General features: G+C 35.0%; 1 protein-coding gene across 6 annotated transcripts in view; it reads right to left on the bottom strand.

Moving 5' to 3' along the window:
- Positions 1-12,500, bottom strand: part of LOC144968435 (suppressor of lurcher protein 1-like) — a 469,097-nt gene that overhangs the window by 246,263 nt on the left and 210,334 nt on the right. For all 6 annotated transcript variants that reach the window (XM_078906791.1, XM_078906786.1, XM_078906792.1 and 3 more), the window contains 2 exons: positions 4,579-4,615; positions 3,519-3,636 (listed from right to left, as the gene is read on the bottom strand). The gene's annotated coding sequence lies outside the window, so the exon portion shown is untranslated. The remainder of the gene's footprint in view (positions 1-3,518; positions 3,637-4,578; positions 4,616-12,500) is intronic.

Below are 12,500 nucleotides of genomic sequence, written 5' to 3'. Positions count from 1 at the left end.
TTATCTTTTATTAGGGGAGCTGATCACAGACTAGGGTGTTCAAATATTGATATATATTGATTTCTTTCCACGTTCCCTGGCTTTTCGTCGTGTCAGCAAGAGGTAAAAAAAACCCCACACAACAATAACAAAGTTTGTAAACCATCATCACAAACCGGTATTAAGTCGGGATGATTTGGTGGCTTGAAATTTGAATCCATAGCCAAAAGAATATGAGAATTCTATATAAAAAAGAAGGTTTGTTTTATAAAGTAATAATAATAGAGTTTCTTAATGTGTTGAAATAAAATTTAAATTTCTGATTATATTAAGATTTCAGTCACATTTTGGCATCAGTTTCATCCATACCTAATACTAGATAGAGAAGATTGGTCGCATACTACAACACTGCCGGCATCAAATCTCAACCTTGAGAACTAAGGGTGACGAAAACAACCGTTAAATAATAGAAAAGGCGTCATTTTATTGTCTTGAAAATTGCCCAATTTGGAAGTTTGTCACGACCATTATTGCAATGATGTCTTGAGTTATAAAGGGAAGGTGACGCATGATTAGGTTTTAAATTAATGATTGGTCGTAAGTTTTATTGCCTATACTTGCCTTTCATAAAATGTAGAAAGAAATGGAATTCGAATTAGACAAAGGAAGAGAAGGAGGAGGGGGGGAAGGAGGAGTAGGAAGGAGGAGGAGGAGGAGGAGGAGGAGGAGGAGGAGACGATGAAGAAGAAGAAGAAGAAGAAGAAGAAGAAGAAGAAGAAGAAGAAGAAGAAGAAGAAGAAGAAGAAGAAAGGATAAGAAGAAGAAGAAGAAGAAGAAGATGATGATGATGATGATGATGATGATGATGATGATGATGATGATGATGATGATGATGATGATGAAGATGATGATTCTTTATATTAGAATAAAGAACCTTTTATTTTTCACTGTTCAAGTACACCGGTAACCACGGTGTTTTCGTAAAATGATAATAATAGTGCGTTACATTATGTTTCATGCTGAATCCTCCATTAGCTCAAATAAAATGAGAGCGTCAATCCTGTAATACCGTGGTTTTCGGTTACAGGATGCATGTTGTATCATCTATGTTCAATGTTGTTTTCGATTAGGATCCCCAGTAAAATTCTATGAATTCTCTAAGTGAATATTGCATATTATAAAAAAAAGCTCATGATCTTTTTCTCTGAGTGCTGTTTTGAACTTTTTCAGCTATGTCTCTCCTCCTCTCCATTTATATTGTTTTAATTCATCACCCAATGGGAAATCGCTGTCTTTTTGTTATTCAGAGGGAGAAGTGGAATAAATGGGGCGTTAGCCGCAGTGCAGCGCCGCAAAGTGGAATAAAGCGAGGTGACGTGCTGAAGGGTCACATAGCGCGGCGGGGAGTTGAACTCAAACCCATCTGGGTACCAAGCAAAGACAATATCGCAGCGCAACGCAGCCCCTTGATTGAACGAATGAATGAATAAGCTGTCGAACAAGTTATGCATATTATTCCACCCCTTCCCATAAATAGTAACGCTGTATGATATCACGTCTACAATAATAATTTGTGACGTCAGATTATCAAGAGTTACGTAACTTCCACTAAAATTATCTTCTTCGAAAAGAATTTAAACGTTTTGTAACATGTTTTCTATTTAAAGATGACGAAATCGGAATCGATTGAGGAGTTGCATAAAAGAATTCTTACACTATTACGTTCTGGAATTCGAACTTTGTTCCCAACGCGCACTCACAAGCTCGTGCAGCGGTTAGGAACACGACCGGAATACGCTTCAACAGTCGTAACGTCACTTCCCTCGTAATGATGCATGGTAACTTAGTAACTCGCTCTAAACTATCGGAACAATGGCGGACACCCTTATGAAATATTTCTCCGACGAGCATAAAAGCGTATCCAGAGGGGAAAATAATTATAAATCTGATCATGTTTTGACTTTTACACATTCTGATCACAAGAGATATGAAAAGTTCTAGCCAGCATGAAGAATAAAAAGTACCGATTTTCTTTGTTTAGAACCACGATGGCCGCCGTTGCTGGGCGACGTGACATCAGACTATTGAATCCAATTCCAAAGAGCAAGAATGTGTGAGACCGGTATATCATTATATTGGTTGATTGCGTGACCAATGTTTTTATTTTAAATTTATTTGTCTACAGATTAGATATGTGTAGTTTGGTTTTTATTTGCACAACGATCACGGACTTCGTGACAAGGGATCGGTCAATGACGGGGAATTATTCCAGCAAGTAAGAAGATACGTGGATTAATCCATCAATGAAAATGAACGAAACGAGATTTCCATTCCTAATCAGTTTGGGTCGTTTTCCCAAATGCTCATATCTAATTTATAGGATTTTGATAAATTCAGAAAAGTGGGTTGAACAGGCATGTCTTGAGTGTGCCGAGAAGTAAACGATAATTGAGCGTCTATTAAACAAAATGAAGCTCATTAATCTAAAATTCAATTTGAAAACTTGAATTCACTTAAATAATGAATCGGAAGTCACTAGTGTTCAGTATTTAAAAACAAAAAGGTTGGCGTTATTAAAATTGCTATTGTTCTTACTTCTCAAATCAAACAAGAATGCCATTTTAAAATGACATTTTTGACTAAATAAATCCGTTTTTAGAGAGTAAATCATTTTCTGTTTAACAGATGCTCAATTAGCAATTGTTTGTTTTTTTTTTTTTCTTTTTTCTTTTTTTATTTTGGGGGGAGGGAGGGCACGATGTTAAACAAAGATTATATTAGTTGAAATATTTTTAAAAAGTAGAGAGTAAGTAAGTGTAAGAATGGAGTTGAGAATTAACACTTTCTCGACAAGTACGATTCGATCGGTTGTCTTTGAGTGAGAGCAAAGAGTTTGGTCACCAATTTCTAAAAAAAAGTCTACCGTATTATATATTTTCATTCCTTGTTAAAATGTTGATAAGAAATAGCATAGATCTGTTTTGTTATTTTGTTATTTTTTTAAAGTAAAATAAAGTGAATGCCGTGTCTGAATAAGATGTCGAATGTTGCCTTGCTAGGGCTGAAATATTATAGGTTACAACTACACACAGAACTTCAGCTTTTGTATAGAGCATTCTACTCTAAATGTGCTCAAAACGCTTAAGAGGCTCCATGACAATGGCTACACATCAACACGCTAATACAGCATTTCGATAAAGACAACGATATTATGTCGCAGGCCAGGTCTTAGTTTTACATCTGAGTACATTGAAAAAAAATGTAAGTAAAGATCCTGCTCCAATCATCCAACTTTGAGTCAGCAACAGCGGGATTCAACACTGGGACCTGCAGATCCGTCTCGCACATTAGTAAAAAAAAAAAAAAAATTAATCGTGGTCAGCTACCAGATTGGTGATATTGATCGCCAAGCTCTGGCCCTAGTTTTTTTTGTTTTGAGTAAGATACTTTGCTTATACTACCCCATTTGACTCAATAGTGTAAACAATACCACAATAAACATGTAAAACTACTAGATAGTACAATATGACGTTACTCACCTTATCTCATTCCAAAGAATGCCCTCTTCTTCGATGTTTCATGAAGGCGATTTCAGATGTCAATGATTGAAAGATTTTTTGGTCTATATTTAAGAATTCATCCTCTCTTTACAGAAACCTGTGAGCATTATAAAGGGTTTAAGATTATCAAAAGTCATTTCGCATTGATAAGAAGAAAAGAATTGTTCGACATGAAGGACACAAAATCTAAAAAGAAATAATAGGAGGTTGTGATATACAAGGGAAGTAACTCCGCAAATATTCTTTGGATTTTATTTGATGTAGTTGGCTCCCTTAGAATGTCGGATTTAATCCTCCTCCTCCTCCTCCTCCTCCTCCTCCTCCTCCTCCTCCTCCTCTTCTTCTTCTTCTTCTTCTTCTTCTTCTTCTTCTTCTTCTTCTTCTTCTTCTTCTTCTTCTTCTTCTTCATTATTATTATTATTATTTATTATTATTATTATTATTATTATTATTATTATTATTATTATTATTATTATATTATTATTATTATTATTATTATTTATTATTATTATTATTATTATTATTATTATTATTATTATTATTATTATTATTATTATTATTATTATTATTATTATTATTATTATTAATTATTATTATTATTATTATTATTATTATCATTATTATTATTATTATTATTATTATTATTATTATTTATTATTCATCATCATCATCATCATTATTGTTGTTGTTGTTGCTGTTGTCCATCATTAAAAATTATTATTGTAAAGAACTTGGAGCAACTCGATAAAAAAAAATAATTGTAGATCAGCACATAATAAAATGTGAATGATTTTATCATACGCATGAATTTCTGAGAGCATAGATCTGAAATTTTATTCTTCAAAAAATCGTAAATGCACACATGGTTGAAAATGGAGTACCGATACACCTCAAATGATCACCAAATATTGGTATTGTAAGAACCAAAATATGTATAGGATAAAAAAACAAACCACACTTTATGTTCTCCTGCATACTATGCAGGGTTTTAGAATACGTAACCTGAGAAGATTAACACTGATGAAACAAGAATTCTTACCTTATAATTTTTCTCATATTTCTTGCTTGAAACTGGGCTATTGAAAGAATGTTTCTGTTAGTACTCGTATATATAACAGACTCATTGAACTAGACTTCGTCAAGAAAATTCAAGTGCTAATGCTTTTGATATAATTGTTATTCTTTTATTAAGAATGTATGCAGAAAATTATCAATTGGGAATGTACGCTAAAAAGGGTTTATTTAATTTACAGAGAATTTATTTATAATCTTGCTATCAAAACTATATATGCATTCTTTTACCTCACTGCTTTTTGGATTTATTCAAACAATAAATGTGTGAAGTACCATAGACTTAACGTGGAAACAAAATCGCAATTTGTATAACGATCTAAAATTAAATCACAAATTGTTTTTAATTCATTATTGACATGAGAATATTTGATGAAGAGTTAATTCAATTTTATTTCTACGATGAGAAAAGAGAGGAAGCAAAGCAGAGAAAACACTTGTGTGAGTTTGTGAAATTCAAGCAGGCAATGACAGCTTATTCGTACTCTGATAAAAAACACGTTTAAAAAAAATTGTCCAAAGAACTCATCCTTCAAATATCGATCGATTTAAATGACCCTCGTCTTGGCAGTTAAAATTACTGTTTTCGGTTGCCCACCCCCACACCCGTTATAATCTCAACTGAAAACCACCAAAACTGCAAGGGTTTAAGGGTTATTGCCAAGATGAGGGTCATTTAAATCGATCGCTATTTGAAGGACGAGTTTTCTGGCCAAATTTTCAAATAGTATGGGGAATTCAAGAGTACATCAGAAAAAGACTGGTCGCCTAAAATGTCCTCTTTAGATGGTCAGTTTGAAGTGAATCTGCCCGTTATCTAACCCCGTTTTCATTTCGTCGGGATTTCGTATATAAAATGTCCTTAGTGAAGTTTAGGTAAATAAAACCTTCCGGATGACATTGCGATGATGTTCGAAAATATTCACACGCATCTAGTTTAAAAATAAGCAAACAAAATCTCCGAGTTAAGCTGCGGCCGATTTGTTCTGATACGCCTCTAGTGACTTAAACTGAGAAAAACTAAAATACCACATGTTTGGTCTTATTATTATGAAACCCCTTTTTGGTACCTAGATCAACCCGACAGAGGATGCCAATATCTCAATTCGTATAGTACTCACTTCATACGCAAAGGGACCGGGTTCTGCCAAGATATTTTTCTGAGCCAGACAGTAGTGATTGAGTAGCTAGATCTGTTCGATCAGGCTGAAAGTACTTTACGATAGACTGGGGTCATACCTAAAGTATAACAAGCAATTGCTATTCCATTTCACGCCATAGAGACCAGGATAAATTCCTGCTCCATGGGCTCTGAAGCACTGTTATCCTATCATCCGACCTATCCCGCGGGGTATAGATAGTATGCAGATGACGTCACTCAGGCCTTTGTTATGGTTTTTGCCATCCGCGTTTGTGAGTTGTTCTCACTAAACTGTATTAACCAGACTATAAAAGTTCATGGTTACACAGAGTTTGTGTGTTGGTCCGTTATATTTCCGGATGGCAATGTTGTGAACTCCTTGGCCAAGCGCATTCTATCTATAATGTAGTCCTACATTTCGTTGGGGCCAAAAAAGTCGCGATTCTACACATTTTTCATAGAAGTAGCCAGGTCTGCGAACGGTTTGCCTCCTCTTTAATTACTACAGGTGAAATGCTGTTTACACCAGGATAGATTATTTTGATAGAGCATTGATGCTCCCGTTGAGTTTAACTCACTCACTCCTAGAGATTTTAGCTACTTTTCAAAATTGGATAAAATGTATTAAAATGAGCATGTACATAGATAGTGTTATTCAACTACCATTAACATGCAGAAACAAAAAATATTAGCCTTGATACTAAGCCTATAATTTATCTCAGAAAATTGTAATAAATAGGCATTATGTAAAAGTAACCTGGGTAAACTACGGATATAGTCGGTGTTAAGGTTGATTGAGTTAAGAGTTCCTGCGCTAGATTATAAATATACTCATTGTTTCCTATATCCAAAATGATGGAGAAATGTTAAAAAAAACATTAAACTAGAACGAAATTGATGGCACTCTGTTCTTTGCTATTGTTTTTAGCCAGCCATTTTTATGAGTAGTATATACGTTTAAGGTTAGACGTAGTTTTGTGTGTACTTACTACTTACTACTTAGATGCCTTTCGCGTCTCGACCGAAAGATCGGGTCGCCTTGGCTGTTTCCAGTATTTCCTGTGTGAGGTGTCTCCAATATTGCCGGTCCTCTGCTAGGGTTCTCAGATTTTCAAGGTCCCCTGCCGTTATGAGACTAATGCTTTGTCCAAGTGTTGTGAGGTTTTTGTTTAGGATCACAGGGAGTGTTGTGATCGGTCTTCCTCTGAAAAGGTTCCCGTGTTTTTGGAAGTATCCCGACATGGCTTGGTTTGCTGGTATGTTTTTGTCCCTGCGTAGTATGTGACCGAAAAGTTGCCATCGTTGTTGTAAAATGTCAAGGGAGATTGGTCTTTCTTTTGTGATCTTATAGAGTGATTCATTTGAGATCTTTTTGGGGTATTTGATGTCCAGTACCCTTCTTAGCTGTGTGCGATGGAAGGCATCCAGATGTTCTTCTTCGGATTTTGTCAACGCCCAAGTGCCGCAGTTATACAGAAGTACCGGTTTTACAAGAGCATGGTACAGTTTCAGTTTGGTTTTTCTCTTTATTTTGTCACCTCTAATCCATACATTGGTGAGTTTACTGAGTGCGGCGTTTGATAGCTGTTTTATTCTTTGTACATCCTCGGTGTCTCCAATTAGTGAGCCGACTTTCTTTGTTCTTTTCCATTCCTCTTTGTTCCTCGATATTGTTGTAAATTCGGTTTTATTGGCATTGACTTGGAGGTTATATTTCATGAGGGTATTTTGTATGATGTCTATATTTGCTGGTGTTGGTACGGAATATCCGGCTGGCATTGTTATAAGTTTTTTTTAGTAAGCGCATAGTTCAATAGGACAATATCCACTAAACGTGCTCAAAGCACTTTATAAGGGGTCCCTAGCCAATAGCAACACTTAACCACGTAGGACGAGATTTGACCCCTGTTAGATGATGTCATAATTTAATTCGTTAACGGCCAAGTACTCATTTTAAACCTGAGTACAGTGGAAAAATGTAAATAAAGATCAATTCAAAATACCTAACAATTCGCGGCTCAGAGTTGGACTCGAACCCTGGACCTATCGGTCTGAAGGCGAGTGTCATACCACAAGTCCACAACGTCGCACAACAATAAGCAATTCAACCGCCGGGTCAACGACTTTACGATTACGCCGTTAGATTGCTACAGTTTTAAAAATAGTTAAAAGTGACACCTCGGATCAAATTTGGAAAGTCTGTTCCTAATCAAGTTTGAGGTAGAATTCCTAGACTCTACTTTTGTCAATGCATTATAGCGTGTGGCGTGTTGTAAATAACCGGTAACTCAAGTCATCTCAACGATTTATCCTTGCTTCATCTCGTCCAGACATTTTAAATTCTCTTTCAATCTCGTCTACTTTCACATTGGTCCATTGAAAAAAATAAATTGATTTCCTCTGTATTTTACTCTGTCTTTCTCATTCCAATGTTTTCCTCTTTCTCTTTATTTTATCCTCTCACACATGTCTCCTCATCCATGTCTCTCCATCGCTCTCTTTTTCTCTTTCTTTATCTCTTTGCCCCTTACTCTCTCTCGATCTCGATCTCCCTCTCTCTCTCTCTCTCTCTCTCTCTCTCTCTCTCTCTCTCTCTCGCTCTCTCTTGGTTTTGTAATATCTAAAAGAATAATGATAATAAAAAAAATGATAATAAAAATAATAATAGTAATAATAATAATAATAATAATAATAATAATAATAATAATAATAATAATAATAATGATGATGATGATGATGATAATGATGATGATGATGAGATAATAATAATAATGATGATGATGATATAATAATAATAATAATAATAATAATAATAATAATAATAATGATAATGATGATGATGATGATGATGATGATGATGATGATGATGAAGATGATGATGATTGATGATGATGATGAGAATAATAATAATGATGATGATAATAATAATAATAATAATAATATAATAATAATAATAATAATAATAATAATAATAATAATAATAATAATAATAATAATAATAATAATAATAATAACAAGAATAATACATTTACCGAACTAATTTTAAACTATCTACTTGTGCAATAGGACAAAAATTAGATTGCGATGAACGTGGAAACATTTTATATAAATGTGATTAATCGCCTCAATAAGCATTGTGTCGGGGTGAATATGATGCTTAAAAATAAATATCAAGGTTAAGATAAATACCACTTTTGAGAAAGTGAATCTTACTTAATACCATAAAATTCAGATCTCTTATTTTTTAAAGATGTAAGTGAAAGAAAAAAAAAATCCTTTATCCATCCAAGTATAACCCTTACGTCTAAGGGACTGTAACATAATACCTGTCTGTTGTCATTGGTCACAATTATTTTTGGGGATTTACAATCAAATTTAAGGCATAATTCTTGAGACCCATTATCAAACTTGTATGTGGGAAGTGTTAGCCAAACACTATCCCTATTCATCCTTGTCATTATTTATTCTTTCCTTCGTGATGACCAGACATGCTAAATTTACTCCAAATCTTGTCTTCATTCACATTATTTCCATGAAAGTATTAAATCGATACTCTCTCTCTCTCTCTCTCTCTCTCTCTCTCTCTCTCTCTCTCTCTCTCTCTCTCTCTCTGTCAAGTGAACCCTGCATTTCACCTCTCGCGAAGACGAAACAATTATTCAAGGGAAGCAATTACCGTAATTCAATAAGCACAGACTTTGATTAACACAGTTATCCTTCTTTGGCGTGACGCGTTCATTACATTATGCTTATTGAATTGGAGCATCGCAAAAGCATTCCATTTGCATACTAAATCCGAAGATATTGTTGTTTTTCAAAATTAATTCTCCTCGATAAATAATTGACAATATTTTTTCCACGTTGAATTCAATATTTACATTAGTTCGTGATTCTTTTCCAATGAGAGTAGATGTAAAGGAATGCGATTAAATTTAAGAATAATGAATTATTTATATGAGTTTAATGGATTAATACAACATATGTGATACACTTGATTGCAAAAAAAAGGTGTGTAAAATATTCTTTCGCTAAAACATGCGAGAATGTTTGTGTGTTATATTAGGTGGCCCATCACCTCTAAACGACGATATGTCGGTGTGATGCCAGAAAAATGTGATATTGAAGTTAAGATAATTTCTTTTTAATTGAACATTTATATAGAGCATTTCTTCGCATTATCAGAACGTTTCACACTTTTTCCTTTATTCCCCCCCCCCCCCAGCAGGTAGTTCAGAGCCAACTTTTTCTTTCATAGAGTGTCAGACCCTCGTTAGGCATTTTTTGTATTAAGACTTACACTATTTATCACTGTCTATAACTAGGTACTTATTTACACCTGAGTGAATGGAGTAATGTGATTAAAGTGCCATACCAAAGTATTCAATGAAATTCCCCGCAATCGCTATCACCCACCCTTCCACTGATTACGCTTTACGTTGCTTGACTTTTGTGAAGACGGGACACGGTACCGAGTTACACCAGATAGTCTTTTTCACTTGAAATATTACATTCCTTCTCATCATTAAAACTAAAGAACTTAGCCCTAGTCCACTACTGGTCTATTTTTTTTAAAAAAAAGAAGATAGCCATTAGGCCCATGGAGCAGGAATTTATCCCGGTTTTTTATAGCGTGAAATGGACAATAGCAATTATTGTTGCTGCCTACCCTTTTGATAGGACGCTATTTTATCGCTAGATACCGCCAGATCTAACAGACTTAGCTACCCAAGCATTGCTGGGTGGACGGGGGAGGAGGGTCAGAAAAAAATCTAAACTTCACCCGTATTCGAACGCGATCCCTTTGTGAAGCGAGTGCTCTACCACCTGAGCTTTTGGGACCCCTTCATACCGATTTACGATCAGTTTATTTAAAAAATGATTGGCCGATAAGATGGGTCAGCTAACGGTCGTCTGAATACTTCTACTGGAGAGGGGAGGGGGAGGTGACTGAGTGGTTATGGCATTAGACTGTGACCAGGAGGGTCCTGGGTTATAGTCCAGTTTTAGGCCTTTTTTTTCTTCTTCTTTGAACAATGCTATTAATTAACCCATACTATTTGCTCACTTTGGACAACACTGCGGATTCCTGGTGACGTGAGATGTTTGTTTGATGGATTATATATTTTCCTTTAGGAAATGCCTAGACGACGGTTGATGATGTCGGGGGAAGAAAGTAATTTAAAAAAAAACAAACAAACATTTAGAACGAGATATGGCGCCTGTTAGGCGATATTACAAATCTTTTTCCCAACAGAGACAACGCTGTTAACGGCTACGTACTTATTTTACACTGAGTACGGTGAGAGAATGTGAGTTAAGGCCTTTTCTAAGGACTCAACTATGCGCCGAGCGAGGCTCGAACCCAGGACTTTCCGATCCTAAAGCAAGTGTTATACCACAAGACCACATAGACAAACAAAACACTTTTATGATCTAGATTAATCCGACACAGTACCGTATTGAGGCGGAAGGTTACAAGTACTATTTTTTGCGTAGTATTTTCTCCGACTGTTTATTTATTACTGTTATCAAAATTCTCGAAGTTTTTAAAGCTATTTTACTCGGCATTTCTTTCACATCACAATTTCACTCACTCTTAATTTGTGTGTATATAGCGACAAGTGCACATGGAATAGCGTTCCTTAAGAGATCAAAGTAAAAACGATCGAATTGCATTGCTCTTGCTGCACTCTGGGTGAAAACTGTGAGATACGAAGTCTGGTTAAGGTTTATTGATTGCTTTCATCGAACGTAAGACATGGAAGGATAAATAGTTTGAACGAATGACACTTTTTCTTGTATTTTTCTTTCTGCTTTACTGGCGCTGAATATCTTGACTCTTATCTTGGACCTGTCCCCATTCCCAATTTTATCAATGTCCCGTATGCTAATTTACCTTAATTCGTGATTATTTTCCAAAGAGAGTAGATGTAAAGGAATGCGATTAAATTTAAGAATAAAAAAACTGTGATTAAATAAAATCATTTGCTTTCAGTCTCATTTATTTATATGAGTTTAATGGATTAATACAACATATGTAATACACTTGATTAGAAAAAAAGGTGTGTAAAATATTCTTTCGCTACAACATGCGAGAAAGTTTGTGTCATGAGGGTATATTATTGTCTTGTTGGTAATGACACTCGTCTTCAAACTTTAAGTCCCTGGTTTGAGTCCAGCAGTGAGCAGCAGAAGGATGTTATTCTTTCACCGTAACCATGTGCAAAATGAGAACCTGACCGGTTACAACGTTGTCTGTGTTTTTTTTTTTAAATTGTATTAGCGCCCCATAGGCGTCATGTCTCGTTTTTCATGGCAGTATCGCCTTTGACATGGAATCCCTTTACCACATTTGAGTGGATATTGCGCTACATAAAATCTGAAATATCCTTTTTTATAATTATAATAAATAATCTAAATAGTATGGCATTTATGGTGGGTTAATTGAAGGCTCACATCTTGTTCTTTAACTGACAGAGAAACTATTAAATGAATCACAAGTGCAGGCACTCATTGCAAGCTTGTCTTCTCTCTTCTCGTGTGTATGTAAACGGTTTCTTTGTCTCCCTCTCTTCCTCTCTTTCTCATTCGAACTTCCAACTTTATCAACAGCATTTCAACAAGAGCAATCAATTAAACTGTAGGTTTTATGTTCGTTTTTTTTTAAAAATACAGTATTTGATAATATATTATGCTGGTAGTATTCGTTGAAGAATCTAGTAATATTAACTTTACTTTGGTTTACCGTT

The sequence above is a fragment of the Berghia stephanieae genome, chromosome 3, assembly GCF_034508935.2.
Source record: "Berghia stephanieae isolate SIO BIC M18660-M18661 chromosome 3, UCSD_Bste_1.3, whole genome shotgun sequence".
NCBI lineage: Eukaryota > Metazoa > Mollusca > Gastropoda > Nudibranchia > Aeolidiidae > Berghia > Berghia stephanieae.
The sequence above is the reverse complement of the archived record's forward strand: the minus strand, read 5'-3'. Positions and strand labels throughout refer to the sequence as shown.